The following is a 23,181-nucleotide window of genomic DNA, read 5'->3' on the forward strand; positions in this document are numbered from 1 at the left end:
TGCCCGTTTCCATCATCTCTGCATAAATGTTTTATATACACAGTATTTCAATACTGCTACAATCTACAATCTGAATTTTGATTCTGTAAATCGGCCAATGGAATCTGCAATATATGTTAACGCAAACCTTTGGTTTCAGTGTCATGACCAAGTCTAAATCTCCCAACCACCTTAACTATTCCTTGATCTAGACAGTAACTTCCTTGCAAGTGTGATGTACTTCAGAGAATTAATATAAATATTGTAAAGACAGGCCAGATCTGTGATACACCTTTCAAGTAATCTAATCCTCTGTAACTTCATACGGTGCGCCTCCATCACACTCAAGTGTGCTCAACAATTGAGCCGGTGACGTAGCCTTCCACAGAATGTAACCCTAACCAAAATTCTGAGACAGTAGTGCATATCAGCTGCTTTTGGGTTAGGAGCTGTTGAAAAATTTATCAGCAGCCACCGCAGCTCAGTTTTCCAGTTCCTACAGGTAAGTCCAAACCAGGCTGATTAGGTTTCCACCGCTGGGCTCTGGTTTGGGACGAAGATCACTGAAATATGTCTTCACGTCAGCAACAATCAGCCGCTTTCTAGCAAGTGATATGCCTTTGTTTGATAATGACAAAGACTCCCTGTGCCGATGGAGTCACCGTGTATTCAGTCTTTGCTGACAGGAAAGACTTTTTCCCCTAGCTGCCAATAATAAACACAATGCACGGCTTTGACTTGCTTTGAATAGACAAAACGCAGCCTTTAATGAAGGAAGATTAGGGTTGAATGTGAGATTGGAAACTAACCTCTTAATCCATCTGAGTGCAAACTCCTTGACAAAAATGCATCTCTGCCAGGTCAAAAGGGAACAGTGTGGGGTGGTGGGAGTGAGGGTCACACAATGAAGTCTTTGTTATTTCCTGTTGAGATAAAACAGGTTAAGGTTGGATTAGTGTGATGTACAGAACTAAATGTTGTCTTTGTGGTCACTAATTAACAGTCCCTTTACTGTAGCCGAGGAAATGGTGCTATTAATATGATAAACAATAGATGGCAGATCATGTTAATGAGCTCAAACATTAAACACTCAAAAGGACAATTAGAGGCAACAGGCAGGCAGCGTTTTGCATTATACATTCAAGGATCACTAAAGTGCTGCTGGATGATCTCATGAGAAAGGCCGTTTGTTTGGGTCCAGCTCAAATTCAGGCCAACATGAAGGGATCGGAAATAAGAGGACGGTGACAAAGAGATAAGAAAGGAAGAGGAAAGGGGTTCTGGTCTGATGAATATTTATGAGCCTGTGCAATCTTAATGTTCATCAAATTTTAAGACTGTGCATCTTCAAACATTAAAAAAAAAAAAAAAAAAAAAAAAAAAGCAAAGGGGATGGTGTTTTAAAAGTATCCTGTGGATACACCAGTTCTCTGGCAGTGCAATGGAGCCATTTCTTTATGAGTGGGTCTCTGGCGTTTTGCATGCCATGTGCGGGCCTGTGTACACGGGTGACGTAATATGCATTCTTGCCAATGGTTTCACACTATTTGAGTGATCAACAGGGGCCAGAATGTGCCAAGAGACGCAGCAATGCGCCAGCAAAGACATTGAAGAGGAGGACTGCAAGCTAGACGCTGATGTAAACAAAGCAGAATCTGAGATGTTCGAAATGGCAAATGTTTAATGAGGAAGAAAATAGAACCCGTGCCTTTGTTAGGCACTGGGAAGAAACGGCAACAGTGACAGGGAAGGTACACAACTTCAGTTTTATTAATCAGTGTATAAAATGGCTTATGGTTTGTCCACAAAAAGGCACAAAAATATTTTGTTCATGACATTCGACAAAAGAAAAGTGGGATGACTTCTCATTCTACAGACTGAAATCAGACTATTTTCAGTCTTACACATTAGATCTTGGTAGTGGGGACAGAAGTTGTAAATTCCCCAGCACGTCCTGCACGTGCCTCATTGCTCAAAACATCTTCGACGCATCCTACTCAGAAAATCCTTTTATATACAGAGGAGCAGCAGCTCTACAATGTTGACATCCTCACCCCATCGTCAAGGGTGAGCAGAGACAACCTTTGGAAGAAGCTCATTTCTGCTTGTATCCTTGATCTTTTTCCAGTCACTACTCACACCTCGTTGCCATGGGTGAATGGAGGAACTTACACACTCGGCTCCCTCTTCGCCTCAATAGACCAGTACACATCCACTGTGCTCTGCTGATCCATCTACTCTCCACCACTCATAAACAAGACCCAGAGGTGCTTGAACTCCTTCACTCGAGGCAGATCAGAGCAGTCAGTGCACCATTTTCCTGCTGACAACGATGTTTCTGTGGTACCAATTCTCATCCCAGTCACATCACACTCTCCTGCCAATCACCCCATTTAATGCTTGAGGTCAACTAAGCCAGCAGAAACCTGACACTCTCTGCCCAGTAAAAATGTATCGACAAAAAACTGCGACAAAGCACAACCTTGGCCATGTCCAATGAAAACTTCCTAAATATTTCTTCAAGGCAAGGCAAGTTTATTTGTATAGCACAATTCAACAACAAGGTGATTCAAAGTGCTTTACAGAGACATTAGAAACAAGAACAAATAAAAAGCATGATTTAAAATTGATTAAAACAAGCAAATAAACTAACTAACTAATTAACAAACAAACAACAGTATATAAAATCAAAACAGATAAAATCAGAACAGTAGATAAAATCAGTAGTTAAATTTAAGTTTTGAAATTTAAGCTTAAAGTGTGGATTTGGTGCTTTATTCAAATGCAGCTGAGAACAGGTGAGTCTTCAACCTGGATTTAAATAAACTGAGTGTTTCAGCTGATCTGAGGCTTTCTGGGAGTTTGTTCCAGATATAAGGAGCATAAAAGCTGAATGCAGCTTCTCCGTGTCTGGTTCTGACTCTGGGAACTGATAAAAGACCGGATCCAGATGACCTGAGGGATCTGGATGGTTCATACTGGGTCAGGAGGTCATTGATGTATTTTGGTCCTAAACCATTCAGAGCTTTATAGGCCAGCATCAGAACTTTAAAGTCTATCCTCTGACGGACAGGCAGCCAGTGTAAGGACCTCAGAGCTGGACTGATGTGGTCCACTTTTTTGGTCTTAGTGAGGACTCGAGCAGCAGAGTTCTGAATGAGCTGTAGTTGTCTGACTGATTTTTTTAGGTAGACCTGTAAAGATGCTGTTACAGTAATCAAGCCTACTAAAGATGAATGCATGGACTAGTTTTTCCAGGTCCTGTTGAGACATCAGATCTTTTATCCTTGAAATATTCTTGAGGTGATAGTAAGCTGACTTTGTTATTGTCTTAATGTGTTTTTCTAAGTTTAGGTCTGCATCCATCACTACACCCAAATTTCTCGCCTGGTTTGTGGTTTTTAGATGTATAGATTGAAGTTCTCTGGTGACCTGTAATCGTTTTTCTTTGGCGCCAAAGACTATTACCTCAGTTTTGTTTTTGTTTAGCTGGAGAAAATTGTGGCACAACCAGTCATTGATTTCCTCAATGCATTTACCAAGAGCCTGTACAGGGCCTCGGTCTCCTGGTGACATTGTGATATATATTTGTGTGTCATCTGCATAGCTGTGATAGTTTATTTTGTTGTTGTTTATAATCTGTGCCAGTGGGAGCATGTAGATGTTAAACAGAAGGGGTCCCAAGATGGAACCTTGGGGAACTCCACATGTGTTACTTGTCTGCTCAGATGTGAAGTTACCTATTGATACAAAGTATTTCCTGTTTTCTACGTATGTTTTGAACCAGTTTAGTACAGTTCCTGAAAGACCTGTCCAGTTCTCCAGTCGTTTGAGTAATATGTTGTGGTCAACTGTATCAAATGCTGCACTGAGATCCAGTAAAACTAGGACTGACATTTTTCCACTGTCTGTATTCAGACATATGTCATTAAACACTTTGGTCAGAGCGGTTTCAGTGCTGTGGTTCTGTCTAAAACCTGACTGGAAGGCATCGTAGCAATTATTCTGTTTTAAGAAGTAACTGAGCTGTTGAGAAACTGCTTTTTCAATGATCTTACTTAAAAACGGGAGATTTGAGATCGGCCTGTAGTTGTTCATTTGTGTCTTGTCAAGATTGTCCTTTTTCAGTATAGGTTTGATTACAGCAGTTTTTAGTGATTCTGGAAACACACCTGATAATAAAGAAAAGTTGACGATCTGCAACAGGTCTGACTCTAAAGTCTTTGAGACCTTTTTGAAAAAACTTGTTGGCAGGACATCTAAACAGCAGGAGGAGGAGTTCAGTTGACCTAAGATGTCCTCCTGGGGCCCGTTCTTCGTACGTCGCTCACTACATCCAAGATCAAATGACACATCCAAGACCAAACCATCGCGCTAACCGTGAGCTCGCTAATCCGGTTCCCCGAACACACCTGTTGTTGACGATTAGTACAGCTGGACGCAGTAATGTGACATCACTGAGTGTCGTAAAAGGGGCTACGCATCGATAGTAGAAACATTGATCGGCAACCCTTTGATTGGTCGGCGAAAATGTCGAAGGGGCGCGCTCGGTATTTTCCGGCAGCAGAGCAAGAACTCTTGATTGAGGGATTTCAGGAGTTTCAGAGTTTAATTAAAACGCAAGGGAACACTGCAAAGGCTGCAAAAGCAAGGAGAGAGGGCTGGCAGAAAGTTGCTGACAAATTAAACTCGTAAGTAATTTAATAATAGAAATAATAATGGAGTGGATTGATATAGCGCTTTTCAAGGCACCCAAAGCGCTTTACAATACCACTATTCAGTCACTTTATTATTTATTTATAGATTTATTATATTACACTATATTATCCAATATTATATTACATTATATTATATTGTTATATTATATCCCCTTTCACATTAGAGCCACAACAGGACCCACTAGAACATGGGAACAAGTAAAAGTGGAATATAAGAATATTCTACAGAATGGTAATATTTATCACTTATATTGCTTTTCGTCTCTTGGAAAGAGACCCTGTAATAGTCTGTTAGTTTGTTTATAACAGCAACCAAGAAAAGGGCAGAGCAAAAAAAGACAGGTGGTGGTCCTGCACCCCCTCGTCAACAAGTTGGTTAAGTGAATAATACCCTCACGGGGATATCGATATCTCTCAATGAGCACACTGTCGCGCTGAGCTAAAGGATCCTGTCTGTCCCGCAATATACGCTGGATTCTGAGGACTCTCCTTATCAATCTTGCACCTTCCGCAATGGGTGGCTCGCGTAAACGGACAGGACATGGCTGCGACAGACTTCCCAAATCCACCTTCGCTTTTATAGCCGTGGTCTCCCATCTTGATTACACGGAGTGATTTACAATTACTACTCTGAAATATGAATTACATCTGTAATAATCACATACATGTAATAGAATGATTAATAGTACATTTCCCTTTTTTAGGAAATGACCTGTATGTATCTGTGTGACATCAATACAAGGATCAAGTACTGCATTATCTTTAGTTACATTGATGTTATTTATTTATGGTGAAACAGTGGTGGAATATCGCTGTTGCTTTCGTATAAATGAAGCGGACATACCTGCGTGGCCGCGATCTAATCCTGTTTACATAAAGTAAACCTGCTCCCGAGCAGGTTTACGCTTACGGCTCTGTTGCTATGACAGCAAGTCCCGGATGAGCTTCGGGGAACCGAACGATCCAAGATCACGCGAAATCGTCAACAATCTAATCCAGCTAACCTACTTAGCGAGGTACGAAGAACAGGCCCCTGGTCTTTGCTGTTAATAGGTTGAAACGGTTTCATGGTGTTTAAACAGTTTTTTGGTGGACACAGTACATATCCTGGATCTGCTGTTGATGTACCAATTGCTTGTCTAATTTTTTGGATTTTTTCAGTGAAGAATTTGGCAAAGTCATTGCAGGCCATGGTCGAATGAAGTTCAGCTGCCACTGACACAGGAGGGTTTGTTAGCCTGTCAACTGTAGAAAATAAGACCCGAGCATTATGGCTGTTTTTAGTGATGATGTCAGAGAAGTAGGACCTCCTTGCATTCCTCAGTTGTAAATTATAATTGTGAAGTTTCTCTTTATAAATGTCATAATGAACCTGGAGGTTTGTTTTTCTCCATCTGCGCTCAGCTTTCCTACACTCTCTTTTTTCATTTTTCACCAGTGTGGAGTTTCTCCATGGAGACTTTTTCCTTCCAGAGATAACCTTCACCTTAATGGGAGCAATAGTGTCCATTACATTTAACATGTTAGCATTGAAGCTATTGACGAGCTCATTGACTGACCCTCTGGACAGGTCAGGTGTTAATGGGAAGACCTGGTTAAAAATTGCACTACTGTGTTCAGTTATACACCGTTTTGTGATCACTGTTGTTGATATATTTGTGTGGGCTGAGATTTTACTTTCAAAGAAAACACAGTAATGATCAGACAGGCCCACATCAGACACAGTAACCTTTGAAATGCTCAGGCCTTTGGAGATCAGTAGGTCAAGAGTGTGTCCTCTATTATGTGTGGCCTCTGTTACATGCTGAGTCAGCCCAAAGTTGCCCAGAGTGTTACTCAGGTCTTTAGTCCCTTTGTCCTGAGGGTTGTCCACATGAATGTTAAAATCCCCAGCAATAATTACACAGTCAAAATCAACACAGATCACAGACAGCAGTTCACTGAGGTCATTAAAAAAGTCTGTGCAGTATTTGGGAGGCCTGTAAACATTAAGAAACACAACTTTGGATGGGGCCTTCAGCTGTAAAGCCACATATTCAAAAGACTGAAAACTTCCAGGAGATAGCTGCTTACATTGAAATGATTCATTAAATAAGACAGCAACCCCTCCTCCTCTCCTGCTCACCCTGGCCTCACTGATAAAACTGTAGTTAGGAGGGGTCGTCTCGATGAGAACAGCTCCACTGTTACTTTGGTCCAACCAAGTTTCAGTTAAAAACATAAAATCAAGGCTGTGCTCAGTGATTAAATCATTAATTAAAAATGTTTTCCCAGCTAGAGATCTAGTGTTTAATAAAGCCAACTTAAGTGTTTTAGAGGTATTACTTGTCCCCTCGTGTTTGGGAGCAGTCTGTGGCACACAAGGTATGTTTACTATGTTTAAAGATCTTTTAGAGTGCAGCTCTCTGTGTTTTGACCAGGCCACATGTCTCCTGTCACCTAAAAGTACAGAAATTTTAAAACCTTCTAGTAAACAGGGTCCCAGCTTCTCCTGGGAAAAGTCATCACTGCCATAATCCTCACAGCCCGGACCCTTCACACATCAGACTGCGGAGACAGGGCATGAAGAGGAACTAAGGGGGGCGAGGCTGGGCAATGTGACTTCGATTGCTCTGTTGAGGGTGGGGCTCGATGGCGAACCTTTGGCCGCTCTGGTGGGGGGTTTATGGGGGACAAAAAGGGATTGGGACGGGGGGTAGATCTGAGCCCAGCATTGACCCGCTCCATCATCTCCTCAGTGAATTTCAGGTGTGGGGAGGAGGGAGAAAGGGAGGGGGAGGAGGGTGATGGCCTGTCAGGGGTTTGGGGGACTGGGGAAGGTCGTGGTCCCTTGTCCTGGTCGTTGGTGTTGTTGAGAGAGTTGGAGGCAAATAGGGACCCCTCTTCTTGCCTTAGATGTCTCTCCTTTCTGAGGCTCTTCCTCAGATGCCATGGATGTCTCTCCTTTCTGAGGCTCTTCCCGGGTGGGGGCAAATGGAGCTCCTCCTCAAGGTTTCTGCTGGGCTTTGTCTGTTCTTGGAGTACTGTTTGTTCCTCTTTATGAGATAACTCCTCGTTTATCTCAGCCTTGGCACCAAGCACAGATGGATGACGTATGGAATAAAACAAGTTGGAGGTGAACAGTTTCACCCCTGACTTGTTAAAATTAAATCCATTTGCTTTGAACAGATGCCTGCGTTCCCCAAAAATATTAAAGTTGTCGATAAAATGCACTGAGTGGTCAGCACATGCTGATATAAGCCATTTATTCAGTGTAAACAACCTGCTGAATCTCTCGTCTCCTCCTCTGACCGGCGGTACAGGTCCACTGATGAATACAGCTGCATTCAGAGAGTTTACAGTATTTAATAATCCAGTAAAGTCCCGTTTCAGAACCTCCAACTGTTGTTTGGACACATCGTTTGACCCTGTATGCAGAACAATGTTTGTCACAGTTGGATATTCATCTGCAATTTGAGGAATTCTCTCCTTCAGGTTGTTGACCATATCGTTAGGAAAGCAGAGGACTTTAGTGTTCTTACCGCACATCCTTTGTACATCCTTTACGGCAGAGTCACCCACAATCAGAGTTTCAGGCCTAGCCTTTAGCTTTCCCTGTGGCCTTTCACTTTTCAACAGATTTTCAGACCTTATTTCGCTGCTTTTAGATGGATGGTTGTCCGATATAGATCCAGGGTCCTTTGATAGTGGAGCAAATCTGTTCTGCAGTTTCACATTCAGTTGTTTTGGAGGTTTGTTGTTAACCTTCCTATTCACGGTTGTCCAGTCCTGTTTCCTCCTGTATACAGGGGTAGAAGAGCTTCTCTGTCTCGTAGGAAGTGAAGGCCAGTCGGTTTCAGAGATTTCAGCTCGCTGTGCCCTGCCTGTGATACGTCCTCCCCCTTCCAGGAGACATGATTTATGTCTTGGTTTTGCACCAAGACAGTCTAAGGGGGGGATTATCACTTGAGGATTTATAATAATGCACAGAGTCTACTTTCTTGGTCATGTTATCTGTGCTCCTTAGCTGTGTACTAGCTTGCTCATCGCCATTGTTTTGAATCAAAGGCAAGGTTGTTTCATTTCCACACAGTCCATTTACCTCCACGTTTACTTCTAAGCGATGAATTTTTGTCTCCAGTACTGCAATCTTCTGCAGGAGGCTGTGGTAGTCATCTGTGGAGAGGGAAGGCATCTTGTTGCTAGTTAGCCTAGCGGTTAGCACCTTTCCAGGCTATTGAGGCTGCTCGGTGCCCAGACGCTGTAATCAGGCTTCAGCTGTGTCTAGGCCACAGACACACGGAGCGCTGAGGACAAGGTAACCATAAAATGTTGCTGTTTCTGTTAAGAACACTCTAGTCCTAATGATCTACAAGTGTCCAGAAGTTATCGCAGGTAAGCTCACACGGAAAAAAGGGAAAAAAAATCAGCATAAAAATCAATAAAAATCAATATAAGAAGCAAAGCATTCAAGAGCAAAGAGATGAAGCGTCCACACTCACAAAGGGGAGGAGCCAAAAAATTCAAGATAAATTTTAACTTTTACAGACTCCTAAATGTCATGAATGTGAGCTGTATTACTGAATCAGTGCAGCTCGGAGGATGTCTGACTGGCAGGGAGGTGCACTGCTGTGGCTTTAGCACAACATTCCTCCCCATGGTCATGCACACTGCAGCTTTGCACTGTTCACTTTCTACTGTGACACAAACAAACTTCCCACATGTGGGACTAACAAAAGGTTTCTCTCATCTTATCCCACTTGTCAAGTCCTCAATATGCTGGCTCCTCAACCCTTATGAGCACAGCTAGAACAGAGCAGTAATTCTTTCCAATAAGTATTTGAGGGCTTTTATTCATTTAAGAAAAAACTGTCTGAGAAATGTGCAGTTCCTTATAGAGGCCTTAGCTTGTGCATGTAAATGTTGTCACTTACGGTCATCTGAGTCCAGATTCAAGCCTTTCACCAATTATACACATGCATGAATTACAGATGCCCTCTTAAGCATTACATGTGAAAAAGAGCGATACCCCCTCCTATGAAGTCTAAGCTACTGAGCTCATTAGAAAACCTGCCCAAGTACACATCTTACTTTGTATGTATTCTTTGTGACTGCTTAACTGTAGACGAATTGATGCAAACACTTAAGATCATTTCTCAGACATTTACCTAAAATACTGTCAGCACTGAGGATGATATTACCATGGCAACTCTAGCGTTGTGTCTTTTTCAGCTAAACTGCACTTATAGGAGAGGGGAAAAAAATGATGGATTTAGCACGGTGGCAACAGAGTGCCCCTCTTCTAAACTGTCAGCCCTCAAGAAAAGCAAGCACATCTAACTGATCCGGGCCCCGACAGTGTGTAGTCTGACCAAACAGCAGGATGGCTCACAGAGCTTACACGGTAGCCGCTTTCCAATGCCCCTCACTCGTCGCCAACTGTTTCCTCCCACTCTGCCTCCACACAGCTCCAGTGACAGGCAGCGAGCTGGTGTGGAAACTCAAGTCAAGGTGATATCAGTAACACACAAGCATTCATCGCCATAGCATAACCAGTGAAGGAGCAGCCCGCCCTATCTGAAGGTTTAAGATGATGCACATTTATATTTTCAAATCTGTGTTACTGGAAATTAGGCACAAAAGACTTCTTGAAAACGCCATCAAAACCACTTTTCAATCTGGAGTCAAGGTGCCAATATGCTCCGTGACTGACTGACTGACTGACTGACTGGCTGGCTGGCTGGCAGGCAGGCAGGCACGCACACACACAGCGATGGGAGAGCTACATAGAGGTCAGAAGGGACCACGGCTTCAACATCCTGTCCAATGTTCGGTGATGGCATATGGACTCTTGGATATTGTTCTTTCCAGGTCTCAGGGTTTTGGATGCCTCACAGAAGATGAATCATTCTGTGGTCAATAATGGTTTCAGATTGGAGGTCAAGTTAAGGATTAGAAGTGTTTAGCAGCAAAATAATTTGAACCACGCTGCAACATATTAAATAGCACTTGGGGAAAAAAAAGAAAAAAAAAGTTAGTGGGCATGGACACTGTGGCTGGCTTAAAATATGCTGGCTGATACAGGCTTGGGTCTAGACCTATTACCATTCTTACATTTGTGCTTACATTCGTGCTTGTAATTGCCTACATTTAAGTGCCAACTTCTTGTCATGGACTGACCCAGAAACTGCACCCATTAACCTGAAAACTGCATTAAGTGTTTTTGTTTGTTTTACATTGTTTAATACACCTACAGTTAGCCACAGAGTATGATAACCACTGGCTTTAAGTTTTCTCATCTTCATTCAAAACCATTATTACGGAACTGCTTTTACATGTATTTGTATATTTTTTTCTCTATTAGATCATGGGCATGCAATTATTAGCTGTCAACTAGCCAGGTAACTTACAGCTAATGTGTCCTTACTGTCTAATAACTCCTGCGAGAACCTCTATACCTACGATTTTATTTAAATAACTCAACAGATTTGGACCACCTCGGCCTAAACTGTAGCCATTTTTAAATGGGTGTAACCACTTTTGTGTTCTACTTCTGTTCTTTTAAATGTTCACTTCCTAAAGAACACACTGCCCTCGTACAAGACCCTTAACCACTGACTACACTGGCATCTTTAACTAGGTGCATGAGTGTTGAGCACCTGTCGCCTTGCCAGTGCAACTCTGCTTCAGTCTTTTATCATCTACTAATAATTAACAGGACAATCGGTTTGAGGCAACTGAGGAACAATTCAAATGTAGTTTACAAACACTAGGGAAAGCAATTAAGCATTCTCCAAAACAGGAAAGATGAGGCCAGGAGACATCGCCCATCAGCGAGGAGAGTGGTGATTATGAAGAAGTGCAGCTTTTAACGATTTGACATTTTTAATGATGGTTAGAGGGAAGAGGCAGTGAACCATTTATCAGTAGAAGGCCCTTGGGACACTACAGCCCACGATAGTTTCCAACTCTGTTTCAATTCAAAAACACTTTCATAACCAATCACTTCTACTGTCTGAGCAGCTCATGGGCCAAGACCAAAATAGTGGCCAGTAAAGATAAGCTTTATCGTTATTGTACAAGTTAATGTCTGGTATGAGGATGAACAACCCTGTTAGCTGCTTTGAGGTGCTGAACCACCACCTCCTCGTATGTACCAGACAGATGAGAAACAAATAAACCCAGTGATAAAGCAAGAACATTTGAATATAAAAATTACAACCAACATGACTGGCACCACGAGTTCCAGGGATTTTTTTTTTTTTTTTTTTTTTTTTTTTTTTTTAAAACTACCACGTTGTAACCAATAAATATGAGAAACTTCATAAAGGTTGTGACATCCGTCTATAAATTTACTGAACTGGAACCAACTACAGTGGGGCAAAAAAGTATTTAGTCAGCCACCGATTGTGCAAGTTCCCCCACTTAAAATGATGACAGAGGTCAGTAATTTGCACCAGAGGTACACTTCAACTGTGAGAGACAGAATGTGAAAAAAAAAAAAAAAAAAATCCATGAATCCACATGGTAGGATTTGTAAAGAATTTATTCGTAAATCAGGGTGGAAAATAAGTATTTGGTCACCTCAAACAAGGAAAATCTCTGGCTCTCACAGACCTGTAACGTCCTCTGTAAGAAGCTTTTCTGTCCCCCACTCGTTACCTGTATGAATGGCACCTGTTTGAACTCATCATCTGTATAAAAGACACCTGTCCACAGCCTCAAACAGTCAGACTCCAAACTCCGCCATGGCCAAGACCAAAGAGCTTTCGAAGGACACCAGGAAAAGTATTGTAGACCTGCACCAGACTGGGAAGAGTGAATCTACAATAGGCAAGCAGCTTGGTGTGAAAAAAATCAACTGTGGGAGCAATCATCAGAAAATGGAAGACATACAAGACCACTGATAATCTCCCTCGATCTGGGGCTCCACGCAAGATCTCATCCCGTGGGGTCAAAATGATCATGAGAACGGTGAGCAAAGATCCCAGAACCACACGGGGGGACCTGGTGTATGACCTGCAGAGAGCTGGGACCAAAGTAAGAAAGGTCACCATCAGTAACACACTACAACGGCAGGGAATCAAATCCCGCAGTGCCAGACGTGTTCCGCTGCTGAAGCCAGTGCATGTCCAGGCCTGTCTGAAGTTTGCCAGAGAGCACATGGATGATACAGCAGAGGATTGGGAGAATGGTTTCATCTGACCACATGACAAAGTAGAACTTTTTGGTATAAACTCAACTCGTCGTGTTTGGAGGAAGAAGAATACTGAGTTGCATCCCAAGAACACCATACCTACTGTGAAGCATGGGGGTGGAAACATCATGCTATGGGGCTGTTTTTCTGCCAAGGGGACAGGGCGACTGATCCGTGTTAAGGACAGAATGAATGGGGCCATGTATCGTGAGATTTTGAGCCAAAACCTCCTTCCATCAGTGAGAACTTTGAAGATGAAACGAGGCTGGGTCTTCCAACATGACAATGATCCAAAACACACCGCCCGGGCAACAAAGGAGTGGCTCCGTAAGAAGCATTTGAAAGTCCTGGAGTGGCCTAGCCAGTCTCCAGACCTCAACCCCATAGAAAATCTGTGGCGGGAGTTGAAAGTCCGTGTTGCTCGGCGACAGCCCCAAAACATCACTGCTCTCGAGAAGATCTGCATGGAGGAATGGGCCAAAATACCAGCTACTGTGTGTGCAAACCTGGTAAAGACCTATAGTAAACGTTTGACCTCTGTTATTGCCAACAAAGGTTATGTTACAAAGTATTGAGTTGTATTTTTGTTATTGACCAAATACTTATTTTCCACCCTGATTTACCAATAAATTCTTTACAAATCCTACCATGTGGATTCATGGATTTTTTTTTTTTTCACATTCTGTCTCTCACAGTTGAAGTGTACCTCTGGTGCAAATTACTGACCTCTGTTTTAGGTGGGGGAACTTGCACAATCGGTGGCTGACTAAATACTTTTTTTGCCCCACTGTATATTTAAAAAGGTCATGCGTCTGTTTAATCACACTTAAATTCAATTCTAAATTTCCTGCAGGTTTTGTTCATTTGATAAACCAACATGACTTGAGCTGAGTAAATTAAACGCCACTTTAAAAAAAAAAAAAAAAAGGAGCAATGTCATTATAAATGTTTAACCCCAGTGCAAATGATTATCTTTTGGCCAGAGGCTGACTCCTTTGTCACAATTCTCATCTTCTTAGGTGTGCTATATTATGGCTGGGCAACAAACATACCAGCTCTATGACACATCCATCGCCAGTGCTTTTATTAGGAAGGTTTTTTTTTTTCTTCCCTGAGTGATTGAGTTTGATAATTTAGTGGCGAGTCTCCTCACGGTAAATAATTTACTTGTACATAGTACCACGCAGGGGTGCATTATATCTTTCTGTAGCATTCAACTAGAACTGCTCTGGGGATGTTTCCCCATCATGTACAGCGTTGGGCAAACGTCAAGACTCACTCTTCAGTTCTTTATAATTTACTAGGAAATTGGGAAATACGTGAGGCAATTTCTTGAAACTAGAAATTCAAACTGAAAACTGATATCCAGAACACTGGACACACTTTTTTTTACAATAAAAAATAAAATAAAAAATTAGAACAATGCTGGTTCATGCAACTGTATTCAGCTACCACCCGCGTTTATTTCCTGTGCATCTGGTAATTTGGCACAAAACTTTTTATTTTTTTTTTTTTTTTAATTGCTGATCAAACAGAGTGGGTAAGTTCAGCTGCCACAGTTTCTAATTGCTGGTAAAGTTTCAAAACATCAATCTAAGAATTTATGACAGACATAGAAAGTTTTACTTACAATCGGGCAGGCTGGATAACACCTCCTGCCTTGCTCTCACACTAACATTATTCTTTTATTATTATTATTATTATTATTATTATTATTATTATTATTATTATTAGACACAGTCATAGCTCCACTACTTTGGTCCCCCACTTGTCCAGTCTCCTCAAACTTTTTTAAGAAACCACTGCACACCATGCTGAGATATGTTAAGGTTTTGGCCAATAAATCTTTCAGAATCACCTTGTTGATTCAAATCAACAAGGTTTACTGCTCGATTCATAGATTTGGTGGGTAGCTTACCAAACAAAAGAAACATCTGAAAATGATCAGATACATTGACTGGGCTGAAAGTGAGCGAAAAAGCAGCCAATATCCCAAAAAAAAAAAAAAAAAACCAAACTCAGACTTCTTCAGAAAGCTTGGCGAACGATTGCTCAAGACCACTTTTATTCATTCATTTTAGAATTTAAAGATAAGTCATCTTGTGAGTCATGTTCAGATTCCTCCTGCTACAAGAGGGAAAAAAACAACGACATTTTAATAGCATAATGAGCTGTGCTCAAAAATGACTTGACAAGCTCTGCATGTAGGCCATGGGATGGTCGTGACGACATTGAGCTTAACTGGAAGGCATGTTAGCAGATCAAAAGTGCCATGTCACTTTGAGCAGTTAAATAAGCTCAATCTTCTATAGTTGAGAGCTTGTGGCCTCATCTACCCTGAAGTCACACATAAGTCATTAGCTACAGTCAAACACGGACTGAATTTACTTGGATAATTAATGGGTTTTTTGCTCAAGGACTTGACTGACGTCCAATTAAAAATGCAAAACAATATTTGGAAGAAAGGGGAAGAAGGAAAAAAAAAAAAAAAAAAAAAGACACGGGTGTGAAAACTGTCTTCTCCTGTTTGTGTCACTTTCATCTAAGCAATTTCCTCCCCCAGTGTCCCAGAAACACTCAGCCTCAAAGACATTCGTCTGTCCCAAACTCAAGAGAACTCACTACAAAACAAAGCTTTACAATTACCTTCTCTGAACATGTAGATAAACAATAGTGCAATAAATCTACAGGCTAAATTTTCAAACAAAGATTGGCATTTGCCACCATTAAAATATATTCCTCTCTTCATTTAAACCGGACACCTGACCTACTAAACCGTAAACTACTCAAGAAAAAAAAAAAATGTAGAGAAAGTGGAAAGATTAATAGGGTTCTTTAGATGGACCAACTGCTGTGAACAAAGGATGCTGACATCTTGCAGAACAATACAGCAGGCAACAAAGACGTTGAACATCAGTAGAACAACAGGATCCCTAGGGCATAGATGTAGGAGCACAGCTCAATTATTCATGTCAGTGAACTACAGCTAAACAATGGTTAGGCTCTCGGGACGGTTGCAAATACAGGTGGAGGCATGTGTATGTGCAAGACCCATCAACAAAAATAAGATGAGAAACCACCTTTTGGTGTGAGAGTTAAAATTCCTGGATAAAAATAGACCTTTGGGCGCTCAAACTCTGTAAGCACTGCTGATGGCATATCTTTGACGCAATAAGTCCATGTTGCCTTCTTACGACAGATGTATACACTTATTACCCTGTTTTGTTTTGGGTTTTTTTAAAGACATTTGATTAACAAAAGTGCATTTTAAGCTTAAATAAATTAAAAGTGATTTTCCCTTTCACATGTAGGAAAACTCCTAGTAAACCATGTTTAACACAAAAAACAAAAAAAACAAAAAACAAAAACACAACGACAAAAAACAAACCACTCACTTCTGACTCCAAATTTCCGAAACAGAGACCGTCAAAAGCTAAAGCTGAATTCTCCAAAGAGGACTTCAAACTAAATGGTGATGTCACTTTGTGAACATCCCAAAACATGTGGTTAGAGAAGGTTTTACCTTTGTATGCCAGCAGTGGATTTTAAATGCAGGCTTTCAGACTTGGTTAAACCGCTTGAATTAAAACTAGGCATTGCAGCACCCATTTAAATACATAGTGCCCCATTTTCAGAGGCTCAAAACTAATGCAACAACTGAAAGACAGGCAGTTTCATGGCTCGTTCTCTCATTATTCCATAACAAAAAGCTCCAACGAGAAAAGTTTTTCACTAAAAGTCTTTAATGATGTCCAAAGATTCTTGGATGCAAGTTAATGAGTCCATTATTAGAATGAAAAACTAAAATAAACCTATCAGAGAAATGTAGCAAAAACTTAAGGAGTAGCCAAATCAGCAATGTGGTACATTCTTAAGAATGAATGCTTTGACCAACACAGCCACTACCATTACAAATTTTAAAGCCGTAAGTATCATCTTGCTATCCGGTCTGAGTGATGACGTGGTGAATCCTGCTTCCGGGTCCAAACTACTCTGCGTTTAATAAGACTTGTGTTTTTTTACATGTTTTAATGCTTTGTATGTTGTTTAATCTCAACAAGCCCCTGAAAACATTCAGTGATCACTGTCGGCCTCTCGGTTTTTATTACCGCTAATCATTTTGAAGCTCAGCTTTTAAAACCTTACGATGTAACTACAGCTCAGCCCATGCAGCAGTATATTGATAACTAACCTCGTATTGTGGATGGATTATCTCAGTTGTTCTCCCGACTGAAGTTCAGTCTGTTTACAGCATCCTGCCATGCGATTGCATTTGTCCCGAACTTTCGGGAACCCTCATGTTAACTTTAATTGAGTGGGGGGGGGAGTTAGTGTTTATCCTCCACCTTCACCGTTTATATTATACTACCATAGCTGTGTCGCTAGTGTTACACCCCGGCCTAGGCAACCGGCGTGCAACACAGGAAAAATAAAAATAAAGGAAAAAAAAATGCCCCTACGCTCACTGCTCTTAAGGAGGGCGAACCAACAAAAAAAAGACTAATACGGGCCTCCACAAAAATCCCAAAACGAAAGTATCGACAACTATTTACATCAAAGCAAAATAAGACATTTACATCAAAGCACCAAACTATTTACAACCCGGGGGAAAGATCGCCAACCTGACAAACTGAAACACAGGGCTTAAATACATAGAGGGAGCAATCAGGGAATGGACAACAGGAGGGAAACACAGCTGGGGCAAATCAGAACTGACGAGACAAGGAAGCGTAAACTGAACACACTGAGATAAGACAGACTTTCAAAGTAAAGCAGGAAACACATAACAGTTACGCCTAAAACAAAACACTGACAACACCGAATCATAACACTAGCGATCATGTAGCACATCATTATATACCAGCTAGCCAAATTTCAGTAAACCTACAAATGTCCCTGCTGTTTACTTTCCTGTCTTCATTTATGTCGGAAGTGATAGCAGAGCTGTACGTCTTAATTTGTTTTATAAATCCCTCAGTCACAACATGGTATATTATATTTAGATGCAAACTAACTTCCTGCTAGGGCTGGGCGATATGAGTTTTTTCATATCACGATATGTTTTTTTCATTTCAGGCGATAACGATATCTATCACGATATCAGCCAAATAACTATATTTGTAAGATTTAAATGTGCCGTTGCTCACAAGTAAAATGTGAAATAATCAGCAGCTTGTTTTTATTTAAATATTTATTTCCCATAATAAGTTCAACAGGGTAGATGTACTTAAGGAACATGAGACTTTTTCAGATAAATAAAGGCAAATATTGCAAACTACACAAAAGGCAGCCGCTAAAGCGTTTAAGTTTCAAAATAGAACAAACGAAACAGACTAAATTGTCAATTCCACTTAGAAACAAAATATTAATTCTAAAAATAAATCTTAGTTTGTTTTACAGAAGAACAGACAAAACTGACTAACTTTTGTCAATATCAAATAAACTGAGAACTAAAAGGAAATTCTCAATCTCTCCTTGTTGTATAGCTGAGCTTTTCAAACAGTTTTAACAGTTACTTTAGTCTGACAAAAGCCGAATGACGAATTAGCGCTTCCAGTCAGACACTGAGGCTACGTCCACACGTACACGGGTATTTTTGAAAACGGAGATTTTCCGTTTTCGTTTTAAAAAATAATCCCGTCCACACATAAAGGCAGAAATGAAGGAAAACGCTGCTATGAACATGCCAAAGCAGCAGGTGGCGCTAGATTCCTAACCGTGCAGAAATGTTGGCCAATCAGAAGTCTAGAAGCCTCGGTGGGAAAAAGTAAACAAAGCTGGGGCATAGAAGCAGAACCGAGTCGTATGTGTGGACGGACAGTAACTGTGTGTATATGTAAGCATTTAAACACTGCAGAGAGTAGAATTAACAGTATTGTAGAAATTCATTTCACCGAAACAATAACGTGGCGCACAGTGTGACGCATGCACCAGTTCATTGTATTTCCAGACTTGCTTTCGGCACAATTTACAGTGCACGCTACTCTGTTTTTTGTCAGACTTGAAATAGCCGAAATACCTTCACCCTACGGAACTTCTATGGCTCTTCCGTTCGACAATCTCTCCGGCATTGGAACCATCATCTGTTTTCTCTTCGGTCACGCTCGGTTGATTTTTCTAGTCGGCACACTCATTTCCTCCATTACCCGCTGGCTGCTTCCCAAACAAACACACGTGCGGCTTGGCACTTGTGCTGTACGTAACAAGTCACGCGACGTGACGCTGCGGCTGTGATTGGTTCGGCTCTGCGCTACTTAATTTGGATTGGCTGATCTTTTTTTTTTTTTTTTTAAGAGGACAAGAGCGGCGAGGTCTATCGCGATAGCTTAATTTCTCTATCGAGTAAAAGTTATATCGCGATAGATATCGTTATCGTTCTATCGCCCAGCTCTATCTTAAAGGGTTAAATAAATATCGTCAAATAATCGTGATCTCAATTTCAGTGAAAATAATCGTGATTATCATTTTTGCCATAATCGAGCAGCCCTAATTTTCAGTAACTGAAGAGCATGCACTATTGGGTTGAGATCAAGGGGCTAACTTGGGCATTGAAGAATATTTCAGTTCTTTGCCTTGAGAAACTCTTGGGTTGCTTTTGCAGTATGTTTTTGGCTCATTATCCACCTGAAATGTGAAGCACTGTCCAATCAATTTTGCAGCATCTGTCTAAGTCTGAGCAGAGAATATAGTCTTGTACACTTCAGAATTGATTCTGCTGCTTCTATCAGTTGTCACGTCATCAAAAACACTAGTGGCCCAGTTTCACTGGCAGCCATACGTGTCCATGCCGTAAAATGTCTCCACCCTGTCTGACAGATGATGTGGTGTGCTTCAGATCAATAGCTGTTTCTCCCCTTCTCCATACTTTTCTCTTCCTATCATTCAGGCACGATTTTTATTTTGACTATCATTTGTCCAAAGTCTAATCTGGCAGTATTGTTCTTGAGAGAAACCTGCAGTTACACCCTTGCTATTTCTGTTAAAAAGCCATTTGAATATATCCATCCATTCGCTTCCGCTTATCCTTTTCAGGGTCGCAGGGGACGCTGGAGCTTATCCCAGCTGTCATATATTATTTGAATATATTATGTTATATTATATTTTTGGATATAAAAACTGATAAACCAAAAGGGAAGGTCCCCGGGCTCTCTGTCCTGGTCGTTGTGTCCTTGGGCAAGACACTTTACCCTCCCGCCTACTGGTGTTGGCTAGAGGGGCAGATGGCACAATATGGCAGCCTCGCTTCTGTCAGTCTGCCCCAGGGCAGCTGTGGCTACAGCAGTGTGTGAATGTGAGAGTGAATGAATAGTGGCATTGTAAAGTGCTTTTGGTGCCTTGAAAAGCGCTATATAAATCCAATCCATTATTATTATTACATCCACCACATGCTTGTCCTGTCATATAAAGGTGGAGATACCCAGTCTTCCGGCAATGCTTGGTTGATTCATTTGCTTACTTTTTGGTCTCAGGTTGCTAGTATATCATCTTTGCTTGGCTTCATAGCTTGGTTTTCATTAGTGTGTTTCTATTTTTTACGGGGAATAATTTTCTTACCTGTTTTGCAAAGGGTTGTACTTTGAAAGACATCCAATCACTTGTAACCAGTCCACTTTCATAATACTGAATTTAGCTCTCTTTATAGTCATTGAGTGATAGTAGGGCTGAACGATTATGGAAAATAATCTAATTGCGATTTTTTTTGCCCCAATATTGCGATTGCGATGCGATATGCGATTATTTTTTTAAGGTCTTTGTCTTCTGTATTATTAAACAAAGACAAGCAATACATCATATAGTATGGCCAATACTATATTACATTAATTTTAAACTGTTCTTTCCTGGAAGACAGACCTCTGTTATGATGACATGAGGTGATGCATGAATTGATGACTGACATTTTTATTTAACTTCTTCAATCACAACAGTATATTTGAACATACACAATAGTTTATTTTTAGCTTACAAACATCTGAGCATAAAGTGCTGACAAGGAACCCTGGTGTAAACATTAAAATGAAAGTCAGTACAATGTGCAGATTGCAGAAATATACATAAAAAAAAAAATCAGTGGCTTTACCACACTCAGTTTTTCGACATCTGTGAACTACTAGACAGTCATTCAATTAAAAAATAATATTAAATAAATAAAACTAATAAATAAAAAATACACACATCTTACTGATCTCTGCAGTCAGTAACATTACACATAAAGTGCAAACATAATAGCAATTGTATAAACACAAACACGCCTTTAAAGTTTAAAGGCGTGAAATTGGACGGTCTAGCCTTCTGATTAGCTAATCAGAAGGCTAGTTCTGATTAGCGTCACCGCTGTCTCGGTGGAGTTTAATAAACTCGGCCGTCTGCTTCTTGCTATCTAAAATATAACCAGACACTGGTGTAAATTCTCGACTGTCTCATACTTCTGTTTAATAAGTTTTCTGTTTGACGTTTAGTCAGCTGTGTGAAAACCAAGGAGGAACCCACCCGGGGGATTAATAAAGTTTTATTTTGTCTAATCTAATAACTTTAATCTCAGCCAAACCGATTTACTCACGAACAAACAAAACACTGAAAAAAGCCCAACAATAACATTTTTAGGTTGTCTAAGTGACTTATATATTACGTTTAACCCGAGCAGCGAAACTCCGCGGTGATCTGAAAATGATGTGCCGGGAGTTGTGCCGTTCTCGGCCGCATCAGTAATCCTCGAGCTCCCGGCTAGCTGTCGAGCTGGTGGGTAGCAGACGCCTCTGAAAACGTCGAAGCACTTTTGCAAATATGGGATATCTTGATAAACCAAGCAGATATTTGATGTTTACACAACTACTTTCTCGCCTGAAAATATGTTAAAAGTTTATTTTGTGACCCAGAAAGATTAGTATGAGTAATTTTAAAACTTAGTAGCGGCCGCCATTGCTGGAAACTGGAGTTTGGCTGGGCCGCGCTATGAATTCTGGGATATGGTAGTAATTTGGACAGCCTTATAATCGCAGTATAATCGCAGCCTTTGCGGTTAGAAAATTGCACTTGATCATGTCGCGATATTATCGCAAATGCGATATATCGTTCAGCCCTAAGTGATAGGCAGCTCTCGCTCTCAGACATGTTTGGGCTGCTAGAGAATGTAAACAACTGATGTCGCTTTAGCATTGATATCCAGTCTTTAAGTCTGATGTCATTAGCCGTGCCTGGGCCCAAACTCTGCTGCAGGTCCCTAAGTCCAACGATCACTGCGCCATCGCTGAGAGTTAAAAACTGTCTAAATCCTTTCGTCTGTAATAAAATGATCAGTGTTGTTGCTCTACCAGGTGTAACAATTAAGTTTAACATCTAGGCATCCACGAAAACCGATTTGATGAAATTTAACGGAGTTAGAAGTTGGCAGGAAGTAGAGCTGGGCGATAGAACGATAACGATATGTATCGCGATATAACTTTTACTCGATAGAGAAATTAAGCTATCGCGATAGACCTCGCCGCTCTTGTCCTCTTTAAAAAAAAAAAAAAAAGAAAAAAAAAGTCAGCCAATCCAAATTAAGTAGCGCAGAGCCGAACCAATCACAGCCGCAGCGTCACGTCGCGTGACTTGTTACGTACAGCACAAGTGCCAAGCCGCACGTGTGTTTGTTTGGGAAGCAGCCAGCGGGTAATGGAGGAAATGAGTGTACCGACTAGAAAAATCAACCGAGCGTGACCGAAGAGAAAACAGATGATGGTTCCAATGCCGGAGAGATTGTCGAACGGAAGAGCCATAGAAGTTCCGTAGGGTGAAGGTATTTCGGCTATTTCAAGTCTGACAAAAAACAGAGTAGCGTGCACTGTAAATTGTGCCGAAAGCAAGTCTGGAAATACAATGAACTGGTGCATGCGTCACACTGTGCGCCACGTTATTGTTTCGGTGAAATGAATTTCTACAATACTGTTAATTCTACTCTCTGCAGTGTTTAAATGCTTACATATACACACAGTTACTGTCCCTCCACACATACGACTCGGTTATGCTTCTATGCCCCAGCTTTGTTTACTTTTTCCCACCGAGGCTTCTAGACTTCTGATTGGCCAACATTTCTGCACTGTTAGGAATCTAGCGCCACCTGCTGCTTTGGCATGTTCATAGCAGCGTTTTCCTTCATTTCTGCCTTTACGTGTGAACGGGATTATTTTTTAAAACGAAAACGGAAAATCTCCGTTTTCAAAAATACCCGTGTACGTGTGGACGTAGCCTCAGTCTCTGACTGGAAGCGCTAATTCGTCATTCGGCTTTTGTCAGACTAAAGTAACTGTTAAAACTGTTTGAAAAGCTCAG

The 23,181-nt window shown here is 41.1% G+C and overlaps 1 protein-coding gene across 3 annotated transcripts in view; it reads right to left on the reverse strand.

Annotated features, from left to right (window-relative positions):
- Positions 1-23,181, reverse strand: part of LOC308400862 (SPRY domain-containing SOCS box protein 4-like) — a 66,023-nt gene that overhangs the window by 31,329 nt on the left and 11,513 nt on the right. For 2 of the 3 annotated variants that reach the window (XM_080888883.1, XM_080888884.1), the window contains one exon: positions 789-902. The exons of the other annotated variant lie outside the window; for it this stretch is intronic. The gene's annotated coding sequence lies outside the window, so the exon portion shown is untranslated. The remainder of the gene's footprint in view (positions 1-788; positions 903-23,181) is intronic. 3 annotated transcript variants of the gene reach the window in all.

The sequence above is a fragment of the Rhamphochromis sp. 'chilingali' genome, assembly GCF_963969265.1.
Source record: "Rhamphochromis sp. 'chilingali' genome assembly, chromosome: 8".
Classification (NCBI taxonomy): Eukaryota; Metazoa; Chordata; class Actinopteri; order Cichliformes; family Cichlidae; genus Rhamphochromis; species Rhamphochromis sp. 'chilingali'.